Source organism: Diabrotica undecimpunctata, chromosome 1, assembly GCF_040954645.1.
Source record: "Diabrotica undecimpunctata isolate CICGRU chromosome 1, icDiaUnde3, whole genome shotgun sequence".
Taxonomy (NCBI): domain Eukaryota; kingdom Metazoa; phylum Arthropoda; class Insecta; order Coleoptera; family Chrysomelidae; genus Diabrotica; species Diabrotica undecimpunctata.
In genome coordinates this window covers 199,189,577-199,207,819 of record NC_092803.1, presented here as the reverse complement: position 1 = coordinate 199,207,819, position 18,243 = coordinate 199,189,577, and the positions used below count along the sequence as shown (strand labels likewise).

General features: G+C 34.5%; 1 protein-coding gene and 5 non-coding genes across 6 annotated transcripts in view; 5 read left to right on the top strand and 1 right to left on the bottom strand.

The window, feature by feature from the left end:
* The window catches only part of Lim3 (Lim3 homeobox protein), a 213,845-nt gene that overhangs the window by 128,125 nt on the left and 67,477 nt on the right, over positions 1–18,243 (top strand). The gene's annotated exons all lie outside the window — the stretch shown is intronic.
* TRNAA-AGC (transfer RNA alanine (anticodon AGC)) lies at positions 12,234–12,306 on the top strand. Its single transcript has one exon. It is a non-coding gene; the product is annotated as a tRNA-Ala (tRNA).
* On the top strand, positions 12,699–12,771 carry TRNAA-AGC (transfer RNA alanine (anticodon AGC)). Its single transcript has one exon. It is a non-coding gene; the product is annotated as a tRNA-Ala (tRNA).
* Positions 14,385–14,457, top strand: TRNAA-AGC (transfer RNA alanine (anticodon AGC)). The gene has a single exon. It is a non-coding gene; the product is annotated as a tRNA-Ala (tRNA).
* TRNAS-AGA (transfer RNA serine (anticodon AGA)) lies at positions 15,147–15,228 on the top strand. The gene has a single exon. It is a non-coding gene; the product is annotated as a tRNA-Ser (tRNA).
* Positions 15,748–15,829, bottom strand: TRNAS-AGA (transfer RNA serine (anticodon AGA)). The gene has a single exon. It is a non-coding gene; the product is annotated as a tRNA-Ser (tRNA).

Below are 18,243 nucleotides of genomic sequence, written 5' to 3'. Positions count from 1 at the left end.
ATTGCTTGAAGAGTACCTGATGACAAAAAAAAGAGAGGAAGATCAAGAAAGAAATCGAGAGATGTAGTGATGAAAGATGTCAGAGAGATGGGAATCAGAGATTGGAAGCTGATAGCTAAGAAGCGAAAACGATAGAAATTATCCATCCAGCAATGGACCTAAAAGGCCTGTTAACGCTGTACATGCAAAAGCATGGCAATCAAAAACCGTTAGTTTTAAAAAACAACCCGCTTAAACAACTTGTTGGTTATACTTTCCAATTTTTTTACAATTTTTAAAATAATCTTTTTTAAAATCTATTTCCGAAGTTGAAGTCGAAACGCCAAACAGTAGTTAATCTTCGTCGGGTGGCGTAGATACAGTTGTACCTTTTTTGAGTTTTCAAATTGTGATAACCTTTTTATTGTAAAAGATAGAGACTTAAACTTCGTGATACCTCTACATATATCCGGTAGATTATGTGAGCCAAATGTAGCAAAAAATCTTTTTCAGTTCCCAGCAGGAGACTTAAATAATTGTTTCTACCCCCATAAACGATGGCATAGATACATTTGTACCTTGTACATTTTTTAAATAAATGTTTTAAAAAAACAATATATTTTGTATTTAAATGATAGTTTTTTTTTAATCAAAATACAGAAATAAATGTTATTGTGGATTTTTGCAACACGTACATGTCGTTTTAGATCAGGAATCATAGGTTTTGTAACAATTTAATTTGCCTACCACGTTTAGTGTCACTTGTCGCAATATATAATTGCTTATAGGGGGTTGAAAGGGGGAACTAAACAATTACTGAGCTGAAAATAGGGTAAGCAAATAAACTGAAACGTTTGCGAACGGTTACTCGTATTTTGGTTGGAGAGCTGGGTCGTGGATAAAGATTTCTCTATTTGAGGGACTGGGGAAACTAACTACACAAAAAAAATCAAAAAAATACTTACAGAGATTTCTAGGGAAACAAACACAAGAAGATTCCTAAACTATTTGAAATGGACGCGGTTTAAAAAAAATCCTCTTGCTGGTTAAAAATAAAGGCTTTTCTTGCTTAAAAATGTTTAAGGATGAAAATCTTTTTACAGAAAATAATTTTTAAGCTCCTGTTTTAAAGATAAACAGGATACAGGATACCAAACAATGCATCGAGCTCACATTCAATAAACTCAAATTTTTTGATGAAGGCCGTCTTGAAGCGTTTGGGAATCTTTACGCCAATTTTTTGTTAAAAGCTTGACAGACTCTTTTGCCTTTTCTCTGTTTGTTTCACGCAAAATTTATGTTACACATTTCTGCTCATAATTAAACAGATTAAAGATTTTTAAACCTGATTGTGCATCCTGTAATCCTAATAATACTATATAATATTCTCTAGTATCGTATAAAATCCCTTCCCTTTTAAAGTCCCTTCCCAAATATAATTAACATTTATTTCAAACATATTTAAGTATTTACTGGGACTCTGCAGGGTTTTAACACCACTATTTATGAATTTTAAGTAAGGTCATTGAGCATTATAATGTAACCATACGATAAAAGCATTGATAGATTCAACCCCATGATACTGAAAGTGATACTACAGGACCGTATCAATTTTATTCATTGCGTTTACTGTTCGAGTATAATGTTTTCGTTCTCTTATTGGTGATCAATAACATCAATGAAAAAACTGGAATCATTTGAGCTTTGGGTGTACAGAAGAATTCTGAAAATATCATGGACAGAACACGTCACAAACAAAGAGGTTCTGAGAAGGATGAATAAAGAAATAGAAATTTTAAATACAATTAAAACAAAAAAATTAGAATATCTCGGACATATTACACGTGGAGAGAAATACACCTTGCTTCAACTGATTATGCAGGGAAAGATCCAAGGAAAGGGAAGCATAGGGAGGCGTAGAATGTCATGGCTGCGCAACCTGAGAGAGTGGTACGGATGTACATCAAATGAACTTTTCAAAGCAGCCGTCTCAAAAGTCCGAATAGCTATGATGATTGCCGACCTCCGCCGCGGAGATGGCACTTGAAGAAGAAGAAGATATTAAAAATAAGTGTTTTTATTTGATTTATTCGCGTTAACCACGACAACGCGTCACGTCAGAGCGTTACGTCAACCACTTCAACACGTCAACCGCGTGAACGCAGGGTATTTATATTGTTGTTAGGTTAAGCAGTTAATATAATATATAACAACAATTTTGAAAGTAATTCTGTAAAGCAATACTTAATATGAAAAGTTATAATTTAATTTTTTAATTTATTTAGTGAGTATTACTGGTTCTACATCAACACAGAATTAGATCCAGACCAAGAGATCCGGGTACGAATAGAAATGGCAAGGGCAGCGTTCTTAAAATTCAAACAATTGTTCTGTGACAAAAATCTGAATACTGCGCTGAGACTGAGGTTTGTTGAATGATACGTCTGGTCGCAACTATTGTACGGGGTAGAAACATGGACACTAAAAGCGCAAATAGTTAAAAAGATTGAAGCCTTTGAACTTTGGATATACCGGAGAATGTTAAGAATTCCATGGACTGCCAGGGTCACCAATGAGGAAGTGCTGAGAAGGATGGGTCGAGACAAAAAATTGTTGAGAACGATAAAAGTACGCAAGACTGCATACCTTGGACACATACTAAGAAATAATAAATATAGTCTTCTGCAGGTCATCATGCAGGGTAGAGTCGATGGCAAAAAGGGAATAGGTAGAAAGAGGAAGTCATGGCTGCAATATTCGAGACTGGACAAACATGACTGTAGACGAATTATTCCACGTTGCAAAAGACAGAGAAGCTTTTAAAAATGTGGTCGCCAACCTCCGTTAATGGGGACGCCATAGGAAGAAAAAGACTGGTTCCACTATTAGTTTTTCATAAATTTCAAAGTTCATATTTATTTATTTACTAGGCGTCATTAGTCGGTGCAATTTTAGCTAGGATATCTACAGGTTCGTTCCATTAATTCATATCTTCGTTTTTTGGTCATGTATATGGTGTAAGTAGTTGTATTATTTGCTTAATATTATATGAAAGAAACACGGAGGAAGGATTTGGACTTGGAATAAATATTTTTAATGAAGGCTTTTTATGCAGTAGTGTAAATGCGATTGACAAAAATAAAAGATGACAAAATAAACTAACATTGGATATCACAATAATAAAATAGACAGTGATACATTAAAAAATAAAACCAACAAGTTAACGCAATCTTAATAAGGTAAAGAAAGTAACATTAAGATCAGAAAGTGTCAATGTAAAGTGATACAATATACAAGAAACGCTGCTAATGGCAGGAACAGAAAAGCCCGAAAAAATTAACAACAAACATAAGTGAATGATTTTAGGATTTCTAATGAAAGATAGGAGACATGTTACGGAAATTAAAGAATTAAACTGCAAATTATCCACTAACAAATAAGAATAAAAATGAATACCAAAGGAAAGTGGTTAACAGGTCAATGCATTTAATTCAAAAATTCTTTTTATTTCATCTAACTTCTTAAACAATACCCTATCTCACCGTCAGACATTCTAGTAAGTTTTGATATCGTTTCACTCTTTACAAGCATTCCTATGGATGAAACTCTACTGAAAACTAAATACAGTATCCAGCGGTACCACTTATCTCTCATTAATTATTGTATGTCCAACACTTATTTAATCTTTCAAAATCAATTCTACAGACAAATAAATGGTGCCCAATGGGCTCCCCCCTATCTCCAGTAATTGCCAATATCTATATGGAAGACTTCGAGACCCGAGCACCATCCACATCAATGCTCAAACCCACATATTAGTTACAATATATTGACGATACATTCATCATTTGTCCACATGGCAGAGATGCTTTCGTGTCTTTTTAAACCCATCTGTATTTATATACATCCCAGTATCCAGTTTACGATGGAGGTGGAAACTGATTCATCCTTATCGTTTTTCGCCGTTATCATAAAGAAAAACCAATCCCAAGGTTTTCATCACCCTCTTTATAGAAAACCCACCCATACATACCCATACGAATCGTTACTTGCATGCCAACTCTGATCATCCATCTTCACAAATTTATTCAGTCATTAATACCCTTGTCTTCAGATCAATATACATTTACGATGATGAAAGTAGACCCGCTGAGCTCTGTAGTTTAAAAGAAATCGTCATCCAAAACGGTTACCGCAAAAATCACATTAATATTAGCATCCACAGACATCAATCTCCCACTGGATCTCAACCCAAAGACTCAGACCCACATCATACAAAAGTTTTCTTCCTAACATTAAAGGTGTCACTGACAAAATTGACAAAATTCTCAAGTCAAGAGGAATAAAGACTCTATTAACCCCCCAACAAAAACTTTCATCTCTTGTTCGATCAATCAAAAGACGACATTTCAAATGAACAACACGAGTTTATGCAATTCCTTGTGCAGACTGCTTCCAATCCTATATAGGCCAAACAAATGGTAGAATAAAAAATAGGATTTATGAACATTCTATTTCTGTTCGCAATTCCGATTCAATTTCAGCTCTAGGTTAACACCATTTTCATACAGGTCTCAAAATTTATTATGAAAACTCCAGAAACATAGCCCCCATCCGCTTTTATAAACCAAGAATTATACGAGAAGCCATAGAAATTAAACAAAGACCAAATTGTCCTAATTAAAGAGATGATGCATACGATGCATCTCTTCGACATGGAGACCTCTCATAAAGAAAATATCGCCCTCTCCACCCTTCAATCAAAATCCTACTGTCAGAAATATTTGCGCCAACTTTGCGCCAATCCCCGCTCCAATCACACGATAACTCCCACGCAAACCTTCACCCAAACCACGTCACCATCGACGGTATAAATGAGGGGGCTCGGGAGACTAATACCTCAGAAGTCCTGAACAAGACATTAAAGAGGATGTTGAATACTTGGCGCAATGATATTCGACGCGGTTCAACCCAGAAGTCTGTTAAGTTTAATATTAATTCTTGTTCCCAGTTCCATTTCTTTTCAATGTTAAGGAATAAACCTTTTTTATAGAAACCAATTTCTTTATTTATATAAAAACAAAACAGTAGTTATTTTGCTTAAATTTGTGATTAATCCGGTCCTGTCCTAGCCCAAATGGCACAGAATTAGTGGCTGCAGAGAAGTTCTCCAAATAGGGCGTTAATGCTCAAATGGAATAGAAAAATGCACCATCTGTTGACGATCCTCGCACGAAATACACACCATATTTTTTGCATGTAAAGTTAACTCAATTAGTCAAACGCCATTCTTTATGCTCAACTCCAGACGCTTTTTACGACCACAAATTATTGACATATAGAGCCACTAAAAAGCTTAGTGCATGATATCCACGAATTATTTATTGGTCGTGAATGTATTCTGTTTTATAAAGGAACTGTGGTTTTAGGTCTTTACAAAGTCCACATACGAGAATAATTTGTGTACTTCGTGTAAAAGTACCAACGGTAAATAAAAATCACAAAAGATGATTCTTTTCAGTATTTGTTTTAATTTTTCAAAAACGTAAATGAACTGATATTTTTATTTTTCCTTTCTAGCTTCTAGTCTCCCGCTTTCTTTGGAATGTATTATACAAAATTGCATATTATTTTTACAAAAATTTAACAAAAACAGAATGTCTTAACCATAAAAAATACTAAAACTAAATATTAAATGATGATTAATTAATTATTAACTACGAGTCCCGTCCCATATCAGTTGGCCCAACGTTACATGGATAAGAAAATGAAATTTTAGAGAACAAAGCATTTTAAAACCGCCTTTTTTCAGTCTGACAGTTTAACATTAGTGTTATATTAATCTGATATATTTGAAGTCTGAATATTATAGCGTTTTTTAAAATAAAACGAGCAGTTCGAATTTATATAAATATATTTATTTATAAGTTTATCAACTAAAACTATCTCAATCATCTTTACTTTCTGGAGTAGCCCATCTCTAATTCGTCTCATCGAAAGCGCATCGACGACGGGCTCTATTGAAATGCCAACCCATTTTTTTGTAGATTTATCGTTCGACGAAGAATTGTGACGCATCGGAGATGGGCTATTTCGTTACACTGCTCCCCTCTTAGATCTGAGCGTCCCGATCAGCAACTCCAGATGTAGGCCCAGGATGGCGGAATCTACAGAACTCTCCAGCTTTGCATGAACTCCTCAAGAAGAAATAACAGTCTACAGACTGTGAAGGACACGATCTCATCGGGTTAATACAACACACAGTAATTCGTACGCCGGTTTCTCGGAAGATCACTTGAAGCATGCTTCTGACAATCTTCCAATCTAGATTTTCTAGTGCATGGCCTATCTTGGGTAAGGCCAAATTCTTGATGTCATAATTGCACACGATTTTCTTCAAATTAGTTAGAGCACGCCATATATCCTCGTAGCTTGCCCTGTCTGGATACGACTTCCTGGTCACCATAAACAACAAAGATCGAGGACCATCTTATACTCTCAGTACTCTTCCAACTTTGGGCTGCTGATGTTTTAACACGTCCAAACGACCGAACTTCTTATATGGATGAGATTCCTTTAGTCGTATCAAGATCCTGGGCAACACAGTAAGCTAGAGAGACGTTATGCGGAACACTGAAAAGATCCTGCTGAACTTCTGTGGTCACACCGAATCTAGCACTCTTTCTCTCTGCATAATTTGACATAAATTCATTAAAGCTTGGTCGCTGGTCATGTTTGATCTCATGTCGAAGGGTTCGTGCTTCTTCTGTTTCATACGAACCAGCATCTGGTGCAAGACGATTTATGTGAACTACTTTTGGTTTATCTTTCGGCAACTTCTTAATTCGGTATATTACGTCATTTATTCTCTTTTTAATTTCATACGGACCTTCCCATTGTATTTGCTGTTTAGGAGACAAGCCTCGACGACGTTGTGGATTATAAAGCCAAACAAGATCACCTACTTCATAGCTTTCATTCTTGCATCGAGAATCATATTGATCTTTCATTCTGTGACTGGCTAACTGGATGTGTTGTCGGGCAAGTTCATGAATGTTCGAGCGGTCGACATAATCTTCGCTTGCAACATGTTCTTCGGAAGGTCTGCAGCCAAACTCTAGGTCGCAGGGCAAACGAACTTCACGACCCAACATCGGGCAGGTTGGAGTCTGGCCTGTAGTTTCATTCACGGCCGAGCGGTAGGCCATTAGGAATAAATGAATGTGCTGGTCCCAATCTCTTTGATGTTCTGAGTGGAGTAGCTTACCTCTAATTCGTCTCATCGAAAGTGCATCGAAGACGGGCGCTATTGAAATGCCAACTCTTGAGTTTTCTAGATTTATCCTTCTAAGAATTGTGACGCATCGGAGATGGTATATTTCGTTACAATATTATATTTTGAATTGTAACTGAAATCTTTGCTAGTGTAAAAAAAAGTTCATTTTTAGTGTTTGTGCTTTTTAAAAAAGTGTTTTACAAAAGAACATTCATAATTCGCGCTACAATTAGAAATTCTATTCTAAGAAAAACGGAGCTCCGTTAGGCGGTATTTTACGAGTATCTTTAACGGGTTATGCATTCTTAAGCCTTATCGGTATATGCCATCTATAAAATGGATCATAAAATCTAGATCTTTGTTTATAATCTGTTCAAAGAGCTTAATAATAAACAACGGAAATGTGATTTTAAGAAAAAAAATTGCCATCTTAGTTTCTATTGGTCATAGAAGGTTCTTGTTTTAAAGATTGTGTTTTTTTCACCATATTTTCAGTGATCCTACTTACAAGCACGTGACAGAAAAATATCAAAGTTATTATAAATGTTTTTAAGCTAAAAATTCACTCGTTTTTAAATCGTTTTTTTATTAATAACAATTTTTATAAGTTGTTCGAATTTTTTTAATACATCTTTAAATAGAAGCCTCAAAGAATCGATTGAGATCTGCTAAATACCTCTAATGTTACTGTTTGTGCAGTACAGGTGTTTAAAGAATCGCTCTCCGGGATAAAAAAAATTGCATAACTTACAAACTATTTGGAGGATCTTGCTGAGATTTAACACACTTCAATAGCTTATTAATTGCCATGATTTGAAGTAGTTATATTACGTAATAATACATAATACAAGCATTAATGATTGGATTTTGAGAACGATTTCCGAAGTGGAAATTAAAAGCTCAATAAACTTTTTTAAAATTTAATTGTGGCTTATTCCCGTTAAAACAGAAATTACTTTTTATGGTTGTTTAAAAACAACAAACCAATTTTAGCTGTATGTCTTCAAGTATTTGTTATCAGGTATCACTTATATACCTTGTAGAACTTTTAAAAACCTATATAAGATTTTTTCAGCTTTTTTTTCCTTTACTGGCATGTAGGCTGAAGATAAGCTGAAGACGGGTAAAGAGCCTATATCTTTATATATAGCTTACTTATTATAAGCCCTCTTAATGGAAAAGATTTTTAAATCATTTAATACAAAAAAAAGTTCATACATAAATAACACGTTTTATTAACATTTTTTGCTTAATAGCTTGCTCTACAATTAAAATAAATGTTGACACTGTACAATTTAAATAGACAAGCAATGTAATTAAATTTAATATTCAAGAAGGGAATTTATGTTTATAATAATTGTTGTCGGCAGTAATAATCAATTTACTTTTTTATGAGAGTAAAACATTAATATTTGTGTTTTTTTATCCCCGTTGGCTTTCAATTTATGCAATATACATTTATCTTTTACTGTTAACAATAAATATAGTATTTTTACACTGAAACCTTTACATGAAATACGTTAAGTCAGGTTTAAGGAATAAACGCTGATATGTCGAATTTTAAATTTCTTATTTTGTCAATTAACTATAAAAATATTATAAATTTAATGATTATTATTTTTTAAATTAAACATATTCAATAGTTATTTACAAAATATATTATTCCCTCAAAAAATATATATAAAAAATAATAATTATCCATAAAAAATTAAAATTAAATTTTGCATCACTAGATATTGTACCCTAATAAGTCGTATTTCCACCATTGGCATCAATTATTGCTTGATTTCTACTTCTACTATCTATTAAAAGTAACCTTACATGGCAATGATATTCCAATTGTTTCGGAATTTAGATATCTTGGTGTCGTACTTGACAGAAAATTGCTTTGGACTCAACATATTAATTATATAATTGGTCGCTGCGAAAAAGGTATTAATTTTCTTAAAATGGTGTGTAAGACATCGTGGGGTGCAGATCAAAACATTGCATTGAATTTTTATCGAGCCTATATAAGATCTATAATAGATTACTGTTGTGTGGTATATGGGTCAGCTAGCATAACCAATTTACGTAAACTTGATAGAATCCAATTTAAAGCTCTAAGGATTGTGTTAGGATTGATGAAAAGCACTCCAAATGAAGCCACCCTAGCTCTAGCATCTGAAAACCCACTCTCATTGCGCAGAGAATATCTGGCAAGTAAATATTTCCTAAACCAACATTATCGTGGCACTTATAATGCAAAAATAATTAATGAATTAAATACAGCTGATTTAACATCTACATACTTCATTAAAAAAAACTCTCCAGCACTACAAGAGCAATTATAACTTGCAACGAACTGAAGTTAATAAATTCCCCTTGTACTCTTATCTGGGAATCGTTGGATATACCACATCTAACAAGTGTTCTAGCTACAAATATTATTATCCCTAAATACCAAAATGAATTTTGCTACACTACTCTTAAAGAAATCTTAAGTGGCTATTCAGATCATATTGTGATCTATACAGACGGGTCAAAATCACCAACATGTACAACCAGTGCTTACTTTGTACCAAAAATGAAGATTAAAAAATCATTTATTTTAAATAATCAATCCAGCATTTTTTCTGCTGAAGCATGTGCTATATACAAAGCCCTTGAATTGTGCTGTGAAAACCAGTGGAACAAAATTGTCATATGCAGTGATTCACTGTCAGTATTACACTCCTTGCAAAACTTTAAAGTCACAATAAATAGCAATATATTCATATTAGAAATTTTTCAACAGTTACTGAAACTATCAGATCCATATGGTACTAAATTTCTATGGGTTAAGGGACACTCAGATATTGTTGGCAATACCATTGCTGATTCTATAGCTAAAAATCCATTACAGCACCCACATATGGTGATAGAAGAATTTAACACATGTGACCTACTTGCCTATATCAAACAACATATTAAATTTAAATGGGACAGACAATGGATTCAGTTTGGTGAAAGCAGGGGCACTAATTTATACAAATTACAACCAACAGTAGATGTAAAACAATTTTACAAAGATGTCACACTAAGCAGAAACACAGTCTCAACTGTCTTAAGATTAAAAGTAAATCATGGATGTTTTCCGAAACATCTACACAAAATAGGAGTTCTCTCAACAGACCGATGTGAGTGTGGAACTAGTATAGCTGATTTAAATCACATATTCTTCAACTGCCCACTACATCGTAATACAAGTACGTGGCTGCTAAAAGAATTGATAAAAGAGGGTTTAAGTACACCATTAAACGTAAATCTTCTATTAAGTGAAGACAATATAAAAATCTTTAAAATAATTATGATATTTCTTGTAAAAATTAAATTAAAGGTATGAGTGTAAAATTGATCGTATGCGTGAATATTTCCTTTGTATGTTTACCATATATGTTGCCCACCTACCTAACCGTGGTTTATGTCTTGTTTATTACAATAAAGCCGCTCTGATGAATCACTGAGCGTGAAAAGTGTCCTCCTTGTACAATCCTGTATGAATGAATACTAATATCTATATGTAATTACGTGGCTAAAGGTTTCAAGCCAAAGCCATTAAAAAAAAAAAAAAATCTATTAAATTATTAAGGTATTCCTAAGCAATTTCTCCCATAACCGTGGTAACACTTCTCGTAGTAAAGGGTCCGCGAAGAGAGTAAGTGAGTTGTAAGCCTTATTTGTAGCATATCTCAAGCATGTTTAATTCCATGCAAATTACTTTCTTCGTCAACTACTGCAGATCTATGTGGTCGAGCATTATCGTCGAAAAAAAACTGGTCCCAACGGCTGCAAAAAATTACAAATAATATACTCAATAATATGTTCTTCTACTGAAACAGATTTCAGCCCAAACCATAACATCACCACCTCCAAATGGATGAACCATCTGATACGATCTTTGATTTCTTGTTACCCTTGGTCTTGTCCATATACATATCCGACGGCTATCTAAAAATCGGAAAATCTGGACTCGTCTGTGAACAATACTGAATGTCATTCATCTCTCCGATTTAAAGGTGCTCTAGCCCAATCTAGTCTTTGACGCCGATATCGTAAGGTCAATGGTACACGTCTCAAAGGATGCCTAGATACGAAACCAATAGTTCGAGAGGGAACAAGGGTACCAGTGGCATCTTGAAGGCGCTGTGAGAGTGTTCCTGTAGTAAAAGAAGGCTCGCTTCGAGCAGTGGTGCAATTTAGAGGCAAGTCTAGACATAACACTTTGCGAAAAATTGAAAATATGGGCAACTTCCACTTTTAGAGCAGCATTTTGAAGTTTCCCAACTGCAGTTTAGAAATGATGTCTATTCTTGAACTAAAATATTTCAGAAGCCAAAAATAGCTCCAGATTGGTTTTTCAAATCAATCCAAAGAGGTATCTCAGGAAATACCCTTACTTCTTATTCTTCTTCTTCGTAAATACCCTTACTTCTACTTAATTGGCGAGTTGCTACCTCTATGAAGTATTGTCGCTCCATCTCTTGTGCGGTCGGCCTATACCTCTTCTACCATTGGTGATTTCTCCCTTGCTATTGTAACGACTCTTGTGTCAGCCATTCTCCTGATGTAATTGTTCCATTCTTTTTTTCTATGTAGTGTCCACTGGTTTATACCATATACATTACATTTTGTTCTGATTTCGTTACTGCTTATTCGACCTACTGGCGTGTCTCCTTTAATTTCTCTGAGCATTCTTATCTCTACCTACTGTTTCCGGCAATTCTGTGTTTTGACTGATTCGGGTATTGTTTTTGATCTCGATTCATATGCTGGTATTATATGACCAAATAACTAATTGGCGAAATAAATAATAAACTAACGAAAATAATAAAAAAAAAAAATAATATGAATCTGTGTAAAATACTTACATAATTTGAACTACGCCGTCGATGTAGTTAATTTGTTGAAAGTAGATCACATCTTTCACTGATTTTTGTCATCAGATAGTATTATCATGGGGGGCGTAGCTCAGATGGTAGAGCGCTCGCTTAGCATGCGAGAGGTACCGGGATCGATGCCCGGCGCCTCCAATCCATTTTATTTATTAATTTACAGAATTAATCGATTAAAAAATAAACTGGATCACTTTTTCCGTTATTTATGAGTAGGTACACTATATGAGCGTGCGACACTCATGTTACTAGATGCTAGAGGGCCTCCAAATATTTTTTGCTTACTGCTTACTAATTTACAGAATTAATCATACAACAAAAAAACATAACTATTTAACCACTTTTCTGTTATCTGAGTAGTCTATATCGAGAAGAATAGCTCAGATGATAAAACGCTCACTTAACATACGGGAAGTAGCGGTTTCGATGCCTGGCGCCATCTATTCTATTTTATTTAGTAATTTACAGAATTAATCAGATAAAAAATTAATTATATTAACTTGCTAGTTATATTTAACTGCTGATTATTAGGGGGCGTAGCTCAGATGGTAGAGCGCTCGCTTAGCATGCGAGAGGTACCGGGATCGATGCCCGGCGCCTCCAATTTGTTTTACTAATTTAGGTAATCTCTTCATATTACACACATATATACTCGGTGTAAAGTTTTTACAATAGAATATTTTCAAGATGTGGTTCTTGTTCATCGTTTTTAAGTTTTTTTCAACTTTTCCTAATCACGGCAGTTCGTTTTCAATTTCGCTATAGCACGTTCTTGTTGCCTGCCTTCTCTTTCCTATTTAATCTACTGCTGCTTCACATACATTTTTCACTTTTTCATATGAACAATGTACCCGAACCAAGCAGGTTGTCCTTGCCTAACTTTGTTAAGGACAACATTATATCGTTTCCGAATAGTAATATCATACTTCTATTTATGTTACTTAGGTATAATCTAAATGTCTCATATCATCATCATTATGGGTAACGGGTGGATACTTCTCTGTGATCCCGGTAGGGGATAGATTTTCTTTAGGAATAGCACACCTGCCCACACAAGCTCATGGATTTCCCCAGCCTTCCATCCCCAAGGAAATCATGTCCAAACTGAAAGCATTCCCATTTCCACCCTTTCCTCCTCCACTTCCAAAACAACTCGCGAACACGCACTAGCCAAGCATGGCATTTTAATGGCTTAAAACCCCAAAAGTTATTTTACATAAGAGACGAAACTACTGAACGGCCCTCAGTCTCTGGCGGCTCAACTCCCCCAACAAAGATAGCGGTTTGGAGCAGAGGGTGCTAAGAATTTCCGGAAAAAATCAGGCTACTACAAAGAGCGACAAATTCATGTTATAGATCTCTTATATCATGCCAGAAGATGATGGAACTGGAGGCAGAGATAACAAGAATAAAATGGGACACAATCGGCCTCAGCGAAATAAGACAAAGGGGAGAAGCCCAAATTAATCTTAAATCAGGACACGTATTTTATTTTAGAGGAGAAGAAGACACTTTAAATGGAGGAGTAGGTTTCATTATACGTAGAAAGCAAACACAAAATATAATTGAAATTATCAGTACCTATAAGCCCGAGGATTGTAAATTTCATCTTCAAACTAAATGCAAGATATAACCTTAAGGTAATCCAGACATATGCTCCAACGTCTACCAGATGAAGAAATTGAAGAATTTTATGAGGACCTAGAAACAGCGTTACATGCCACACCAGCATATTACACAATAATTATGGCGACATAATTATTTAAACAAGATAATGCTGCCTCATATACATACTGTTAAATATTTTTATTCTGTTACTGATATTAATCCTCCTTCTACGGATGAATTTTGTTCAATATTCGATGGGTAATAAGCTTTGGACACATTTGTTAATCTGTTGTTGATTTCTGGTTACATTTTTCCTTTAAGTTTATAGTGATCCAAAATATTTGAGATTATCAGTTCGCTTAAACTTTCTTTGGCTAACCATGACGTCTCATTTCTCATCACTACTTGCAACCATAGCAATCTCGGTTTTGTCAAGGTTAAATTTCATTTCGTATTCAATTTAAATAAATAATTAAATACAAACAAACCGACTCACTTTTTCTGTTAGCGTTAGTGATATGATAGGTATGTTATCTTAATTTACAGAATTAATTAAATAAAAAATTAACTAGATCAGTATTCAAGTTATCTATCACTAATCTGTATCAGGGGGCGTAGCTCAGATGGTAGAGCGCTCGCTTAGCATGCGAGAGGTACCGGGATCGATGCCCGGCGCCTCCAAAGCTTTTTGTTTAATAAAAAAGTAATAAAATTTACTCCTCATAAAAATAGAGAGATCTATAAACGTTTTTGATTCTTGAAGTACATAATTCAGACGTTAAATTTGTAGTTCACAAGTTATGTAGTAGAACCCTAAGCGTATAAGTCTAATCTCACCTTTGTATCATTTTTTTTTTGACCACTTCATGATAAATAGTTCATGCGTCAACGTAGGTTAAAATTTCATGTTTATGTTGTTCTATGCTGACGCTTATGGCCCAGCACCACAGTATAGATAACAACAACATAACAGTTGTTGTCTATACTGTGCCAGCACTATGTGTTAGTCTAATAGCGATCTAAGCGCCATGACAGACTTGTCTTCTTGAGTAGCGCTACAAAATAGGACGACTCTATCATTAAGATAATTTCAAATGAACGTTCACACGTTCATACGTTCATACTTCTCCCTGTGAACCTCCAATTTAAACTATCTGGAGAGTAACAGCAATGAATATAAACGCATATTCTTACGTCTACCTGCTGTGTTCGATCCAGAAATCAGAAATTTCTGTTTATCAAGTCGTCTTTACTTTAAGAACCCATTAATTCTTGACATAAATAAGTCATCCATACATGCATCCATACATATTAATTTGATGATTGAATTGAAGCACCGCGCTCATGACGACCTAATTGTTTTCATCGAAGCAGTCATGGCCGAGCGGTTAAGGCGTCTGACTAGAAATCAGATTCCCTCTGGGAGCGTAGGTTCGAATCCTACTGACTGCGAACTTTTTATTTATTTAAAAATATTGATCTTGATTATAACGTTGAAAGGCTCTAGTATGGTACCACAAATTGTTTTTTCGTAGAAACGTACGAGCTAAAATTGTTATTCAAACAGAATGCTGCGATATCATCTATTGATATTAATATCTGGATTTCTTCGACGTTGTTCATGGTATACCGACTTAATAATTGGCTTTTCTGTCAGACATCCACAAAATTTTTTCTTTTTTATCATCACATATACTGTATATTGTGTTCGTTTCCATTTTTGCTGGATTTTTGAGATTTAAGTTTATAATATTTATCAGTCTTTTATGTTGTGATATACCTAACTAATGTTAATCATTCTGTGACTAGCTGATTGATGCTTAAATGAAATAAAACGTCATTTTAATTTGAAATATTATTTAGAAGCTATAATTACTTTATTTATCTCGTCAGATTATAAATTTATTTTATTTTATTTACAGATAATTTGAACAACACTGTTAAATTATATTATTAAACAATAAAATTTATCGCAGTCAGTAGGATTCGAACCTACGCTCCCAGAGGGAATCTGATTTCTAGTCAGACGCCTTAACCGCTCGGCCATGACTGCTGTGTTAAACTTTTATGATTGTGTTAAACTCTTGTACATGTGTTAAATTTTAAAATACATTCATTAAGCATTTTAACCCATTAGTGCTCAGAACTAAAAAAGTTTGAAAGTTGTAAATTTTTTTATAGATTTTATTACAAATAGTGTTACATATTTACTAAAAAATACATAAAAAAATCAAGGTCTGTCAAAAGGTTGTCAAAATGAGTGGCAACTTTAGTTGCCACTGAGCGCTTACGGTTTGGTAATAACCAAAAATTTTCTATGTAATAGAAATGTATTAAAAACTAATCGTGATTTAACAAAACTAGAGATACATATTATGGAAATTATTTATGGAAAGTTTCAAAGCAAGTCACATGTAGGGGTACATTACATTTATTACACAAGTAGGTATGTTGTTCTTCTTTGACACATTTTACATCTGCGGTACTTTGAGTCTCCTTTCGCGATAATGTGATTTTTCTTGTCCGTTCTTAGATCTTCCAAAACAGCGGAAGTGAAAAACAATGTATGCGGCCCGGGTTTAGTTGGAGAACAACCATATTTTGTAAGAAGCTGTAATACTACTTGTCTTCTAAATTGAAAGTATGGTAATTCGTGATTTAGAAGCCTATATAGAAGCCAACCTTGAACACAACATTCATCCACAGACCAAGCATAGAGTGGCCACCACCATTTTTTATTGCGAATTTTGCATCTATATTGAGCAGTGAACTGATCATTTAGGTCAACACCTCCCATATTAGAATTATAGTGGGAAATGGCATCAGGCATTTTAATCATCATCTTCTTTTTTTCACGTTTACTAAACCGCTGAACATTTTTAAACGGCACTTCTGTGTGGCAGTTTGATAATACTGTTACAACAGCATTGTCATTCCATCTAATGGCTGTTAGCTTTCCATTAGATGTGGAATGTGTGTTCCCTCTATCACATTTCTTGAAAGATTCTTTCGGAGGTAAATTCATCCACTTTGCTATTCTATTTTCTCGCAATGTTCCAGTTCCCCCCAAGTCTCGTTTAGACAGTTCTTTAAGTAAGGACACAGAAGTGAATAAATTGTCAAAATATAATTTAGTCCCGCTAGGAACGTTGGCATATTCAGCAAGTCCTAGTACTACATTTCCTCCTTGTCCGAGTCCCGTATCAGAAAGCTTTGTATGTGCACCGCAGTATGGTTCAGCATGAGACACAAATCCATTAGGGCTTGCAAAACCCACAATTTAAACCCAAAACGAATAGGTTTGCCCCGTATAAATTGTTTTGTAGGATGACGTCCATAATACGGGACTATGCTCTCATCTATACCAACTGAATTTCCAACTGGTACTTGCTTGAATGAATTATTTAGATAATCAAACAGAGGGCGGACCTTGTAAAACCTGTCAGTGTTTATCTGCGAGTTATCATTTAGATGGAGATACCGTAATATATCCTCAAATCGACGTCTTCGCATTGCTTCTGCAACTATAGCTACCTTGCAGTCAGGTTCATTTTGCCAATACATCCGCTTACTCGGCAGTTGGTGGTAACCAGATAATAAGATTATTCCCAAGAAGACAGAAATTTCATCATAACTTACATTTAAACTATGCACTCCCTTTTGTCCGGCATAAAAATTAGTTTGTGTAATGATATGTTCAATTAGAGTATCAGTAAAAAAGCATTTGAAAGCTTGAAGTGGAGAATTTACTGAGTTTTTCAAAAATTCCATAGTCGATGGTCCAGAGGGTATAGTAACGGCAGGTAAATTCCAACTGTTTTCTTTATTTTGAGACCAAACACTGTTTGAAGATGAAATTACTTTTCGCTTTTTATTTCTAATAGGTTTTGAAGTACCTGGCTGTGACAAATCAATATTTTTCTCATCCAAACAGATATTTACTGTAATGTTTGAATGATTCTCAACAATTTCCTCATCCAACTCAACAATCGCTTCTGATCTGAGGATTCTACCTGGTAAATGATTTGGATTTCCTTCAGTTTCGTCATCTGATAAATCTGAATCTTCGTCTGTATCAGCTTCAGCAGATTCTATAGGAGGAACTATTCCTACAGACCTGATTCTTCTAAAAAAACTTGATCTGTAATTTTCTTCACAAGCTTTCATAATTTCATCTACGCTAAACGTATTATCTTCAGACCTAAAAGAAAAAAATAGATCATTCTAGTGCTCAGTGGCAACTAAAGTTGCCACGTGAATTTAGGGTACCATAATTATGTTATAATTTAATGAACAGTTAATTTTCTTAGATCAGTATATATAATAAACCTTTGGTTTAAAATGAATTGAGTATGAACACAAAATATTATAAATTAACTAAAAAATACTTACATTTTTTAGGACTAAGTTTGGTTGCTGCAAAACTCTAATATTGAAATAAATACTAACGAGTACCTAACAAGTTTA